We start from the raw sequence: 13,830 nt of genomic DNA on the forward strand, positions 1-13,830 counted from the left end.
CTCTCTCCGCCCCTACGCGCCGCACGCCGCGGCCGCCTGTTAGCAAGGTAGGTGGCACCGCGGCGTGAACCAGTCAAGGGCGCCTTGGAGAATGACCCTGGGACCCCGTAGTCGCCGCCATTGCTGGCCGCCGCGCCCCCGCCCCGCAGTGGGGCGCGGCCAGGGGCTGTGGAAGTCCTGCTCCGTGGGCAGATCCTCGAAGAGGCGAGGAACCGTTGCTCAGTTCCCTAGAGTCCGGGATGGGAGCGTCCCAGGCTGAGGGGCGTGGGGAGGGGCGGCCCAGGAGCACCTGGCGAGGACCCTGCTCAGGCCTGGCGGCGCCTGTCCACCGAACCTTCCTCGGCCTCCCCGCTCGTTCTCCCGGATCCCTCCTGAAGGTTCGCGGCGCGGAGGCGGTCCCCGAGGGTCGGGGTTCTGAGTGGGCATGAGACCGCAGGACTCAGTACAGAGCGAGCCACGTGGGCAGTGTCCTATCGCAATCTGACAACGCTTGGGTAAGCAGCCACGTTTCCTAAAACCTGTGCATCACCCGTGGGCAACCTGGCTAAATGGCTTCCAGGGGCATTAAATTATTATTCTGTGTCCCAGTTTCATTAAAACGAAACAGCTGGATGTCTAGTAGGAAACCCTTACTCTAAATTGCTTATTTTCTCTCTCTCTCTCTCTCTCTCTCTCTCTCTCTCTCTCTCTCTCTCTCTCTCTCTCTCTTTTAAGCTTATAATTAAGGATCTTACTGACAAAAAGGATTGTAAGCGAACACAGTGGGTCCGTTCGCCCCTTGGTGATCGAGGAGCCAGTGAGCACAATCAGAAAAGATGAGAGTGAAGAATGGTTTACTTATGAGTAAGTAAAGGAAAAACGAGAGGCAGAGGATGTCTTCCCAAAGCCGAGTCTCTCCGAACAAAGGTAGCAAGGACGCTTACTGAGGATACTTGTCACCCACAGAGAGGCACATTCCTGCACCAGGGTGGTAGAAGGCATGCTTCTTAAAGCACATTTTTAAAAATGGTGAACAGTACCGCCTGGGGGTTTTGACATTATAAAGAGCAGAGTTCATTCTAGATCATCTAGAAGAAGTGCTGGGCAACTTTGGTTAAATAAATTCTTTTGGTCTTTTTGGAAGACTGGATATGAGACAACAAAAAAAAAAAAATTGAATATGTTAGCGATGCTGAGAGGTAGAATGCCATCACCACACCCCCAAAAGCACTGATGCTTAATGCTAAAAGTTAGTCTAATGGGCTGTCTTGGTGTGAAAGGGGCTCTGCTTCTTCCAAGGCAGTTAGGAATTTTACTGTAGCTAAATGTATGCAGTTTTAGGTAGTCTTAACAAAAGTAGACATTTCTCCAAAGAAAGAGAAAAAATTGCCTTGCCAGAAGGTAAAATGTAGGTCTCTCCTGACCTGTCCAGCCTGTCTGATCTTACTTTGGAGATTGGTATTGACATTTATTTCCCTTTCAGAGTAGGTAAGGAGAAATGTGTAGGTAACAAAATAATATTTGACACTTAATTGAGCCAGGTGTTTTTCAATGATTGTAGGATGACCCCGGGGTGGGGAAGGGGGAGTTGAACTTTACTGCTGTCCACTTACTTTAATTGAAAGGAAGCCATTGAGGCCAGCGCAGACCCCAACCCATTCATGGTTCGGGGTTGCTATCTGCCTCATAGAGCAACGTGGAGGATTTATCCTCTGGGAAGACAAGAGTTGTCTTCTCCTCTAAAAAAGCCTCCTACATAGTTGGCTTTGGTGTTGGCCAGGAATGTTGAGGTTCTATGATCCTGGGTTTTCCATTGAGATCAAGAGAGAAAACAGGACTGGGGATGTGGCTCAAGTGGTAGTGCGCTCGTGTGTCATGCATGAGGCCCGAGTTCGATCCTCAGCACCACATACAAACAAAGATGTTGTGTTCACCGAAAACTAAAAAATAAATATTAAAAGAGAGAGAGAGAGAGAGAGAAAACAGTGATTGTAACTAGGAAATCCAGAGCCAGGATAGTTACCTCCAAACTTATTCCTGCTAACTCACCCAGGGCTTCATGACAGTCATGGAGATGGATTCCTTAATTTTAGAGAAAAAAAAAAATTTGTTGTTGTGTTGTTTGTTTTTATCAAAATAATTCCTCAGGCCGGCCTGGTAGTACATACCTGTAATCCCAGCAGTGGCTTGGGAGGCTGAGACAGGAGAATGGCGAGTTCAAAGCCAGCACCAGCTATGGTGAGGCACTAAGCAATGCAGTGAGACCCTGTCTCTAAACAAAATAGGGCTGGGATGTGGCTCAGTGATGGAGTGCTCCTGAATTTAATCCTCAGTACCAAAATAATAATAATAATAATTATTATTATTATTATTATTATTATTCCTCAGGGTGGCACATACCTGTAATCCCAGCCACTCGGGAGCCTGAGGCAGGAGGATCACAGGCTCAAGGCCAGCCTGCACAATTTAGTGAGCCTGTGTCTCAAAATAAAATAAAAAGGACTAGGGAAGTAGCTCAGTGATTCAATTCCAAGTACTTTTGGGGGTGGGGAGGGTACTGGGGATTGAACTCAGGGGTACTCGACCACTGAGCCACATCCCCAGCCCTATTTTGTATTTCATTTAGAGACAGGGTCTCACTGAGTTTGCTTAGGGCCTTTCCCTTGCTGAGGCTGGCTTTTAACTTGCAATCCTCCTGTCTCAGCCTTCCGAGTCGCTGGGATTACAGAGGTGCACCACCCGGCCTGGCTCCCAGTACTTTTTTTTTTTTTTCAGAAGCAGTGGGGCTTGAACCCAAGGCTTTTGCACATGCTAAGCACATTAAACCACTGCCACTGAGCTGGGTCCCCATCCCCTAGCATAAGTTCTGGGTTGTTTTTTTTTTTTTTTTTTTAAATAACTTTATTTATTTTGTGGTGCTGAAGATTGAACCCAGTTATTCACACATGCTAAGCAAATGCTGTACCACTGAGCCACAATCCCTGTTCCCTAGCATAAATTCTTTATTAGTCATATGCCTTTGTCAACAAAATGGAAATTAAAATTTTTAAAAATTTCTTATGATCATGTGTCTCTTAAGTTCGTTATTTTTCTGGTCTGAGTTTTTAGTTCCATTATTATTAGTAAACAGCATTAGAAAACATACAGGAAATGTCAAATAATTATAAATAAAATTTGTTGGATAGTTTTCGCAATGAGATAGGACTGATAATTCTTTTCAATTAATATGATTGGTTATATAGCTAAACTAAAAAAAATAGAGTGTTAATCATCAAATCTATTATTTTTCATTTTTATTGAGGTAGCATTCACATACATAATGTGATGAGAGAGTCTTTAAATTGTGTGTGTGTGTGTTGTATTGTATTATTGTCACCTTGGTCAAGCTGGGTATTACCCAAAATTCCCTTTCATATATTATAAGTCTAGTTAGAGTTGGACAAGAAGATACTTGTAGGCATTTTGGAAGGTAGAATTGAAGCAGGGCTATTACTTTCTGAAACTCTGCAGTCAGATGAGGTGATGGGCAGAAGTAACTGGTAGGTTCCAGCTTGCACTCACTCTCCTTTGCTCTACTTCCAGGGCTGCTTCCTGTTTTTGACCCTAATGACCATCAAGGATCCCAGAGCCACTGCCAAGCCACAGACCCACAGGGGTAGCAGCTTCTCAATCCTCTCTGACTTTATAACTCCATGTCTTCAACTCAGGGAGTCTGTGGGGCTCCACTTGGATTCCTCCTTCCTGTGCTGCACAACGGAACCTTTTTCCGGGCAGTAAACTAGGACAAGTCCTGGGTTTGCAACCACAGTCATGCCATAAAACACTTCCATCACATCACCATCATTCTGAAAAACTCTGGGCTCCTTGCAGCCAATCCTGACCTTTGGCACACATTGATCTGCTTTCTATCATTGGAGGTTTGTCTTTTCTGGAATTTCGTATGAATGAAAAAATTGACAGATATTTTCTTATGTTGTGTCTGGCTTCTGTCCTTTCCCATAAGGCTTTTCCGTGTCAGTACTTTGTTTCTTTTTGTTGCATAGTGTTCCATTGTATGGATACACAAAAATTTGTTTATCTATTTGATGGCCGTGTGGGTTGTTTCCATTTTGGGCTGCTCTGGATATTGGCATGCAAATCTTTGGGGTAAACACTAAGAAAAAGAATTGCTAGGTTGCACAGTGTTTGATGAACCTTTTAAGAAACTGCTAAAATTGCTAAGCTGTTTTTCAAAGCAGTTAAAGTGTTTGTGTTCCCACTGGCAGTGTAGAAGGTTCTGGCATTCCACATTCTTACCAGTGCATACATACCTTGTATCACTCTCTATTGTATTTCATTGGTGTTGTGTTATGTACAAATATGTATTGTATAGTGTTAACTTTCTTGTGCACTGAAAAACAAAAAAAAATTCATGTGAGTCACTTTGTTGCCATATTTCTTTTATTCCGATGATCTGAAACCAAAACACAGTATCTCCAAGGTACACCTGTACTTGGTATTGACAATCTTTTAAATTTAGCTATTCTAATTTGCAGTACTGGGGATTGAATCCAGAGGCGCTATACCACTGAGGTTCATCCCAGCCCTTTTAAAATTCTTTTAACTTTGAGACAGCGTCTCCCGTGAAGTTGCCCAGGCTGGCCTGGGACTTGCATTCCTGCCTCAGCCTCCAATCGCTGGTATTACGGCACATGCCTCTGTGCTCAGTTAGTGTTTGGTTTTGATAAGTCCAGTATATCGATTTTTCTTCTTTGTGTTCTTCATGTCCTTAGAAATCTTTGCTCACCCAAATGTCACAAAGGTCATCTATGTTTTCCTCTAAAGATATTATGGTTTTTATTTTTATACTTATGTTAATGGGTTTTTTTTTTTTGGTTTGTTTTTAGCTTTTGATGAACCTTTATTTTATTTATTTATATGCAGTGCTGAGATTCAAACCCAGTGCCTCACACGTGCTAGGAAAGCACTCTGCCACTGAGCCACAACCCCAGCCCTAATGGTACATTTGAAGTTTATTTTTGTGTATAGTGTCAGGTAGATTGGGATTCTTCCCCTCCATCCATATAGATACTAAGTTATTCTAGCACCATTTGTTGAAAGACTATTTTTTCCCTGTTAAATGCCTTGGCATCTTTGTTGAATCTCAGCTATCCGTATGTATGTGACCCTATTTCTAGCCTCTGGATTCTGTTTCATAGGTTGTTACACTAATACCACACTGTCTTGATTAGTGTAGCTACAGAGTAAGTACAGAAATCAGTGTCAGTCCTCCAAACTTTAGTTCTTATCTTACAGAATTATTTTGGCTACTTTCAGTACTCTGCTTTCTTATATAAATTGTCTTCAGTTTCTACAAAAAAAAAAAAGAAAAGATTTGATGGAATTTTTCTTCGGACTTGGGATTGCATTGAATCTTTAGATTAATTTGGGAAGAATTAATATCTTAACATGGAGTCTTCCCAACCCACAAATATGTTATATATGTCCATTCATTTATTTATTTATTTATGTCTCATTTAATTTCTCCTAGCAATTTTTTAAGCTTTTGGTATACAGATTATACAAATGTTTTGTTAAATTTATTCCTAAGGGGGCTGGGGATGTGGCTCAAGCTGTAGCGCGCTCGCCTGGCATGCGTGCGGCCCAGGTTCGATCCTCAGATGTTGTGTCCGCCGAAAAAACTAAAAAATAAATATTAAAATTCTCTCTCTCTCTCTTAAAGAAAAATATTTATAAAAAAAAAATTTATTCCTAAATAAATTTTTAGGAAAACAGGAAGTTTTAGTGCTATTGAAAATACTTTTAAATTTCAATTCTTCATTTCTAGTATATAAATGCAATTGTTTTTATATTGACTTTGTATTCTGCAATCTTGCTGAACTAGTTTATTAGTTCTAATAGCTTATTTTTCTAGATTTTTAAGAATTTTTTACTTAATCATGTTTTCTGCAAATAAAGACAAGTTTTATTTCTCTTTCCAATCTGTGCTTGTTTCTTCCTTGCCTTATTGCACTGAGTAAAAACTCCAACACAGTGTTGGGTGGAGGTGGTGAGAGCAAGCACCCTTATCGTGTTCCCATATTTAAAGGGGAAACTTTCAGTCTTTTACCCATTTCCAGTCATGCTTCTTCTCTGTTTTGTTTTGTTCTTTCTTTTTGGGGGAGTGGTGTTGGTGGAGGTACCAGGGATTGAACTGAGGGGCACTCGATCACTGAGCCACATCCCAGACCTATTTTGTATTTTATTTACAGACAGGGTCTCACTGAGTTTCTTAGCCCCTTGCTTTTGCTGAGGCTGGCTTTGAACTTGTGATTTTCCTGCCTCAGCCTTCTGAGCCACTGGGATTATAGACATGTGCTACTGTACCCATCTCACACTCCTTTAGTGTATAGATCTACAGCTCTGGCCAGCTCTTGTCCACAGCAAAATGAACAACCGGATGGACAGTTCAAAGTTCAACCCACAAGAAGGGAGGATTTCGGGGCTGGGGATGTGGCTCAAGTGGTAGCGCGCTCGCCTGGCATGCGTGTGGCCCGGGTTCGATCCTCAGCACCACATACCAACAAAGATGTTGTGTCCGCTGAGAACTAAAAAATAAATATTAAAAATTCTCTCTCTCTCCTCTCTCTTTAAAAAAAAAAAAAAGGGAGGATTTCCTTTGAACACTGTCCTCAGGACCTCTTTTTTTTTGTACCAGGGATTGAACCCAGAGGACACTCCCACTAAGCCACATCCCCATCTGTTTATTTTTTTTTTTATTTTGAGACAGGGTCCAGCACAATTGTTCAGGGCTCGCTGAGTCACTGAGGCTGGGTTTGAACTAGAGATCCTCTTGCCTCAGCATGCTGAGCTGCTGGAATTACGGGTTTGTGCCACCTCACCCAGCTCTCAGGACCACTTTCCCATTGGTGATACCAATAAAACACACTGAAACATCTGTAAGCAGGAACCTGACTTGAATTTTTCCTTAGATGATGAGCTGGTCATGGGGTACTCCCTAGGAGATTGTTGAGGCAGCAGGAGCCAATGCTCTTGGAACTTTCTGTTTTCTGCAAATAAAGACATGATTAAAATTTAAAGACATGATTATCATTAAAATTAAATTAAAATTGAAGACATGATTAAAACAGAAAAATCCAGTGAGTGTTCGTTACCTCCAAAATCCAGGTCATCTCTGTTTAGCCAGGCAGTTCAGAGTAAGGACCTAGTGGGCTGTCCCATTTATACCATTCTATATAATGATGGGGTGCTGCTCGAGACACACAATATGTACCTTTATTAAAAATATTTATTTTTTAGTTGTAGTTGAACACAACCCTTATTTTATTTATTTTTTATGTCGTGCTGAGGATTGAACCAAGGGCCACATGTGCTAGGCAAGTGCTCTACCGCTGAGCCACAACCCCAGCCGCACGATTTACACCTTGATGAATCAAATAATACTAGGTTTGTCTTGGGCAGCTAGTAATCTGTGGCCCTAAAACAAGTGTTCAGTCTCTGCTAGGGCCCGGTAATGTTCTAGAAGCTGTATCTCTAAAATACAGCAGTTCCCCCTTGCCTTCAAAGCATATGTTTCAAGACCCCCATGGATGCCTGAGATCACAGATGGTACCAACCATTCTGGAATTTTCTATTTAGCATTTTGGACCCCAGTTGAGCAAGAGTAACAAACCATAGAAAGCACGAGAATGGAATAAGCTGGATGGGGGGAATTGCAGAGCTGTCTGTAAAGCATAGTGTTGTATTTTTCCTAACTTGGTCCTGATGTCTCTGGAGGATGGCTATACACTGTAGCCCACCCTGGCAGCTCCAGGGATTTGGTCATGGGTGTACACAGTATGCCATTCACAGCATCCTTCTTTATCCTGGTACACAGTTCAATGCCTGTGTCTGGCCTGTGACCAGGTGTCTCTCCTACTGAAAACTTGTTTATGCTGGCAGATGCCCTTGTGACCAGTGTCCAGTTATTTCCACCAAAATTGACCCTCTAGGGGTGGCCTGACTGGGAGGAGAGATTTGGGTGTATTGGTCAAGTGAGACACAGAGGAGGCAACACAAGGCACATGGAATGACAGAACAGTATGTCACTGTGGAAACCAGGGGCAAGAGAGCAGCATGCTTCAGAGGGCGAGCAGGGAGGGGACACTCTCCAGTTCATCTCCGTTTATCCAGGCAGTTCAGAGCAAGAGACCAAGGTCCTGCATCCTCAGGCCTCTCTTACGGTTCGTGGTTTTGCCAGGGTGGTTCTAATTGGTGGACTCAGGGCAAGCAGATACAAATTCCATGGAGTCACACTGTGACGAACACATGGTCACTGCAGCAGACCTGGACAGTCTATGCAGAGTAAAGGTCAGCAGACCAGTCGAGCAGGTTGCATCCAACTGTCCCATCAGGAGGTGGTTGCATAAGGCAGATATCTACTTCTGGTATGAGAGAATCCAATATAATCAAAATGGATCTACAGTGGCCACATATAAGAATTCACTGCAGGGGCTGGGGATGTGGCTCAAGCGGTAGCGCACTCGCCTGGCATGCGGGCAGCCCGGGTTTGATCCTCAGCACCACATACCAACAAAGATGTTGTGTCCACCAACTAAAAAAATAAATATTAAAATATCTCTATTTAAAAAAAAAAAGAATTCACTGCAGGTGACATAACTCTGCTTCAAAGTGCTAAGTGTCTGCACAGTGATGCCCTCAGCATCATATCTATGCTGATATTTCCAGCACCACCACTTCCACTGGCTCATGGCCCAAGGGGCAGAGAAGATTGGTCAGCAGGCAGAACCGGTGACAATGCCTTCTTTGGTTCTGGGCCCTGCTCAAAACTGACAGCCTTTTCTTCAGAGAAGAATTCTACAGAGAAAAATCTAGTGAGTGTTCATTACCTCCAAAATCCAAACACACTGGACATTGTGAAGTGCGTGCGTATTGCTGGAAATTGAACCTGGGGCCTCACATTCCAGGCAAGTGCTCCACCACCAAGCTGTATCCTGAGCTCCTCCCTGGACACTACCTATTTCATAGTGTACCTATTTCTAAGCACTGCCAGATGCAGCACCTTGAAAAAACAGCTCAACATGCCCCAGACCATTAGACCCCTAGAAATCTTAACTGAATTTTTGTGTGATCTCTTTCCCACCCTTTGGAACACATTTGTTTTCTCAAGGTGGCTAGAGTAATTATTACTTACCATCAGCAAGATGCTGTGGATATATCTGCGTTGTGTGGAGCACAGAGAACAAGTTCTCTGAAGACTAGATTATGACAGATAACTGAGGAGTTGATAGGTGAATGAGTATTGCTCGCTCTGCCAGCTCAAAACAGCAAATTGCTTTTGATAGTCTTTAATAGAAGTTATTGAGGACAAAAGCCCTCATCAGATCAATACCTATATGCTTCATTCCAGGGAATGCATTGATTTGCTCTGGCAATGAAACCTCATCTGGAACAGCTGCTGCAATTAGAGTGACAATTTAATTAAGCTTATGATAACCCACTTCATTGTGTGAGATCCGTCTTGGGTCAGCACCATCCAGACAGGCCAATTGAATGGGAATGCGGTAGGAGTCATCGGCTCTGCATTTCTCAGATTTTATTTGCGTAGTGGAGACATTAATCTCTATGATCTCTCCAGGAATGCAGTTACCTTTGGGTTATGTTTTGGTAGTTAAAGGGTAATGTTTATATGGTTGGTCTTCTTCCATCATTTATTTTAAATTTTTCTTTTCCAATTGAGTGCAATTTATATGTTCTTTGAAACTTTACTTCCTCATCTGTAAAATTCAGATGGTGATGCCAGCTGTACCTGTGATCGTGGGTCATTTAAGGCTCAAATGAGATTATGTAAGTTACAGTTCGCTGGAAACTGTAGAACCCTCTACAGGCTATAAGGAATAATGACTAACTGTCATTAACTCCTCCCCTCCCCACTTACATAGAAAAATTGAGATTATAGTCTTCATGTTAGTATTTCAATCAAGGTTCTTTGTTTGCTTGTTTTGTTTTTGGTTGTTGTTTTTGCAAATATTTGGAATGCACTCAAAGTGATTTATGCATAGATAGGAAACAGATTTGAAAGATACAACAGTGTTTCAGAGAACTCCAAATTTATGGACCATAAGTATACTTCATGAGGTACTGGAACAAGGAATTGGAAAGGCACTGGGAACTGTAATGACCATGAGAAAACACTTCTCAGATCTCTTAAGAAGAGACCAGGGGCTGGGAATGTGGCTCAGGCGGTAGCACGCTCGTCTGGCATGCGTGCGGCCAGGGTTCAATCCTCGGCACCACATACCAATAAATATTAAAAATTCTCTCTCTCTCTCTCTCTCTCTCTCTCTCTCTCTCTCTCTCTCTCTCTCTCTCTCTCTCTCTCTCTCTCTCTCTCTCTCCCTCTCTCCTCTCTCACTCTCTCTTTAAAAAAAAAGAAGAGACCAGACATGGTGGTGCACACAAGCAATCCCAGCAACTCAGGAGGCTGAGACAGGAGGATCGCAAGTTCAAAGTCAGCCTCAGGAACTCAGTGAGGCCCTAAGCAACTCAGCAAGACCCTGATTCTAATAAAACATAAAAAAGGGCTGGGGATGTGACTCAGTGGTTAAACACCCCTGGATTCAATCCTCAGACAGAGAGATAGAGACAGGGAGGGACAGAAAGATGCTCCCAGAACTTACACAAAGGAGTGGGTCAGGGTAACCTGGGGTGGTAGGAGTGTTGCTGCGGGGAGTATTGCAGACAACAGTTTTCAGCTCTCTTCAGTAGCCCCCAAGGGAAGAGCACACTCTTGCCCAAGGTTGCACCCCCCTCCCTGGGAACAGTATCCATATCTTATGCCTGGCTGAACCTGGGGTATTAGGACAACTCTGAAGTCCCTCCCAGTTCCAGAACTCTGCAGAGTCAGCTGAGGTCTTTGTCCTGACTATGCAATCCGACCCCCACACACCAAGCTCCTCTTCTCCTCCCTCCTAGGTGTTGCCTGGAGCGCATACTGAGTACCCTTCCTAGGTGCTGGTCTCCAGCTCCGCCCGCTGCCCAGGGAGATGACCCACCGCACACTTCCAGCAGCCAGCAGCACAACCGGCCCTGTACACTGTTCTCTGGATGTCCCTCAGCATATGCCCTACCCGCCCTGGGCCCTTCCTCATAGCCTGCAGGTTCCAGATCCCAGACTAAAGACCATGGTTCCCACTTTGAGGCCATGGCAGACAGTTAGGAGAAGCAACTGTTCTTGTCTTAGCAGCATCATGTGTAGAGATCATCCCCCAGGACAAGCTGGAGGGCCCTGAGCAGCCGGTGGCTGTCAGCTTCCAGGTCTGTGTTCTGATCTCTTTCTCCCAAGTACTTTTTTTTTTTTTCTCCCAAGTCTGATGCAATCCCTGGGCTCCAGTTACCAGCCAATGCACAGCAGTAAGTGCTTTTCTTTCCTTCAGAGTGTGCATTAGATCCAGGCATCTGTTATTTAGAATGGAAAGCGCTTCCAGTCTTCATCAAGCCCCTCAGTTTGGGAAACCTCTTTCCTCATGGCAGGCAGGGTCAGGGTCATCATGTTCCACTTTATGCTTTGATACAGCCCTTGCTGATCTGCCACTGCAACTTTTTTTTTTTTTTTTTTTTTTTTTTTGGTACAGGGACTGAACGCAGGCACTGAACCACTGAATCACATCCCTAGCTTTATTTTGTATTTTATTTAGAGACAGAGTCTCACTGAGTTGCTTAGTGCCTTTCTTTTGTTGAGGCTGGCTTGAACTTGCAATCCTCCTGCCTCAGCCTCCTGAGCTGCTGGGATGATAGGCATGTGCCATGGTGCCTGGCTGCAACTTACTTTTAAATGGTCATGCTTCTGTGGATCAAGGACCTAGGAATTAAACAAGACCTTGCACCTAATGGAAGAAAAAGTAGGTCCAAATCTCCATCATGTCAGATTAGGCCCCAACTTTCTTAATAAGACTCTTATAGTGCAAGAATTAAACCACGAATCATTAAATGGGATGGATTTAAATTAAAAAGCTTCTTCTCAGCAAAAGAAACACTCAGTGAGGTGAATAGAGAGCCTACAGAATGGGAGCAAATCTTTACCACAAGCACATCAGATAGAACACTAATCTCTGGGATATATATATAAAGCATTCAAAAACCTTAACACCAATAAGACAAATAACCCAGTCAATAAATGGGCCAAGGAACTAAACAGACACTTCTCAGAAGAGGATATACAATCAATCAACAAACATATGAAAAAAAATGTTCAACATCTCTAGAAATTAGAGAAATGCAAATCAAAACTAAGATTTCATCTCACTCCAGTTAGAATGGCAGCTATCAAGAATACAAACAACAATAAATGTCGGTGAGGATGTGGGGGGAAAGGCACATTCATACATTGCCAGTAGAACTGCAAAATGGTGCAGCCAATCTGGAAAGCAGTATGTAGATTCCTTGGAAAACTGGAACAGAACCACCGTTTGACCCAGCTATCCCACTCCTCGGTTTATACCCAAAGGACTTAAAAACAGCATATTACAGGGACACAGCCACATCAATGTTTATAGCAGCACAATCTACAATATCTAAATTATAGAACAAACCTAGATGCCCTCCAGTAGATGAATGGATAGGGAAACATTGGCATATATATACAATGGAACATTACTCAGCATTAAAAGAGAATAAAATCATGGCATTTGCAGACAAAGGATAAAGTTGGAGAATATAATGCTAAGTGAAGCAAGCCAATCCCAAAAAACCAAAGGCTGAATGTTTTCTTTGATAAGAGAATGCTGATCCATAATGGAGATGTGGGGTGGAGGAACTTTAGGGCTAAGGGGAGGGAGGGAAAGGAGAGGAAAGCGGGTAGGAATGATGGTGCAATGAGTTAGACATCATTACCCTAAGTACATGTTTGAAGACATGAATGGTGTGAAAATACTTTGTGTACAATCAGTGACTTGAAAAAATGTGCTCCGTGTGTATAATATGAAATGAATTGCATTCTGCCATCATGTATAACAAATTGGAATAAATAATTTAATTTTTAAAAATAGACATGTTCTTTGTCTTCCTCTCTCCTAGTTCCTTCTTAATCTCTCCCCTTTCCTAATCTCAAGGGAAACAGGATTGCCTTTTTTCCTCATCCTAGGCAGATTTATCTGTCCGTGAGTGCACATCCGTCACAGGAACAAAGTAATCCAGATTTTGGGAATGGAACCAGATGATCTCAGAAATGACTCTCAAATTAACAAGTGAATCAAACTCCAACACAGAACAGTGGAATGTAGCCCTTGAGTCACCTCTTTAAAAGCCCCGTTTTCCTGCTGATGGGCAGAATCACAGCCTTAAGGACACAAGTCCCCTGTGTTTCTCCTTTGCTAGCAAAGCAATAAACCTTCTTTTTCCTTTTTCTCAAAATTGGACTTTTGGCAACACTCCCAGATAGCAGCTCAAAACAGTTCATGAGAACACCTGTCATTGTCATCAAGACCAGGCTGTATGTGAAGCCACAAGGCCAATGACATCCCGGGTCAACTTTTCCAGTCCTCAATCCTGCCAGCCATCAGACTAGAACGTCCCACTGCGGGCCTGCTCCTCTCACTTCCTGATCCTGCAGATCTGGGAGCTTGTCAACCTCCACCATTGTGTGAGCCCATTTCTTAGAATAAGTCTCTTTCTGAATGTATTCACATCTTATTGGTTCTGTTTCTCTGGAGAAACCCAAGTAAAACAGCAACATCCCAAGATCAGCAGAAATTTCAGGAGTCCTGAGGAATTAATGCAAAAATGTACCCTAATGGAGGCACTCGATACCAACCCCACCGCCTGGAGTCTACTCCTGCCTTTTCCCTCCCCATC

General features: G+C 43.2%; 1 long non-coding RNA gene across 1 annotated transcript; it reads left to right on the forward strand.

Annotated features, from left to right (window-relative positions):
* The first annotated feature begins 40 nt into the window (after positions 1-40).
* Positions 41-5,687, forward strand: LOC106145342 (uncharacterized). Its single transcript, XR_001230187.4, has 3 exons — positions 41-494; positions 715-843; positions 3,562-5,687. It is a non-coding gene; the product is annotated as an uncharacterized LOC106145342 (long non-coding RNA).
* Positions 5,688-13,830: the final 8,143 nt, after the last annotated feature.

The sequence above is a fragment of the Ictidomys tridecemlineatus genome, chromosome 12 (genome assembly GCF_052094955.1).
Source record: "Ictidomys tridecemlineatus isolate mIctTri1 chromosome 12, mIctTri1.hap1, whole genome shotgun sequence".
NCBI lineage: Eukaryota > Metazoa > Chordata > Mammalia > Rodentia > Sciuridae > Ictidomys > Ictidomys tridecemlineatus.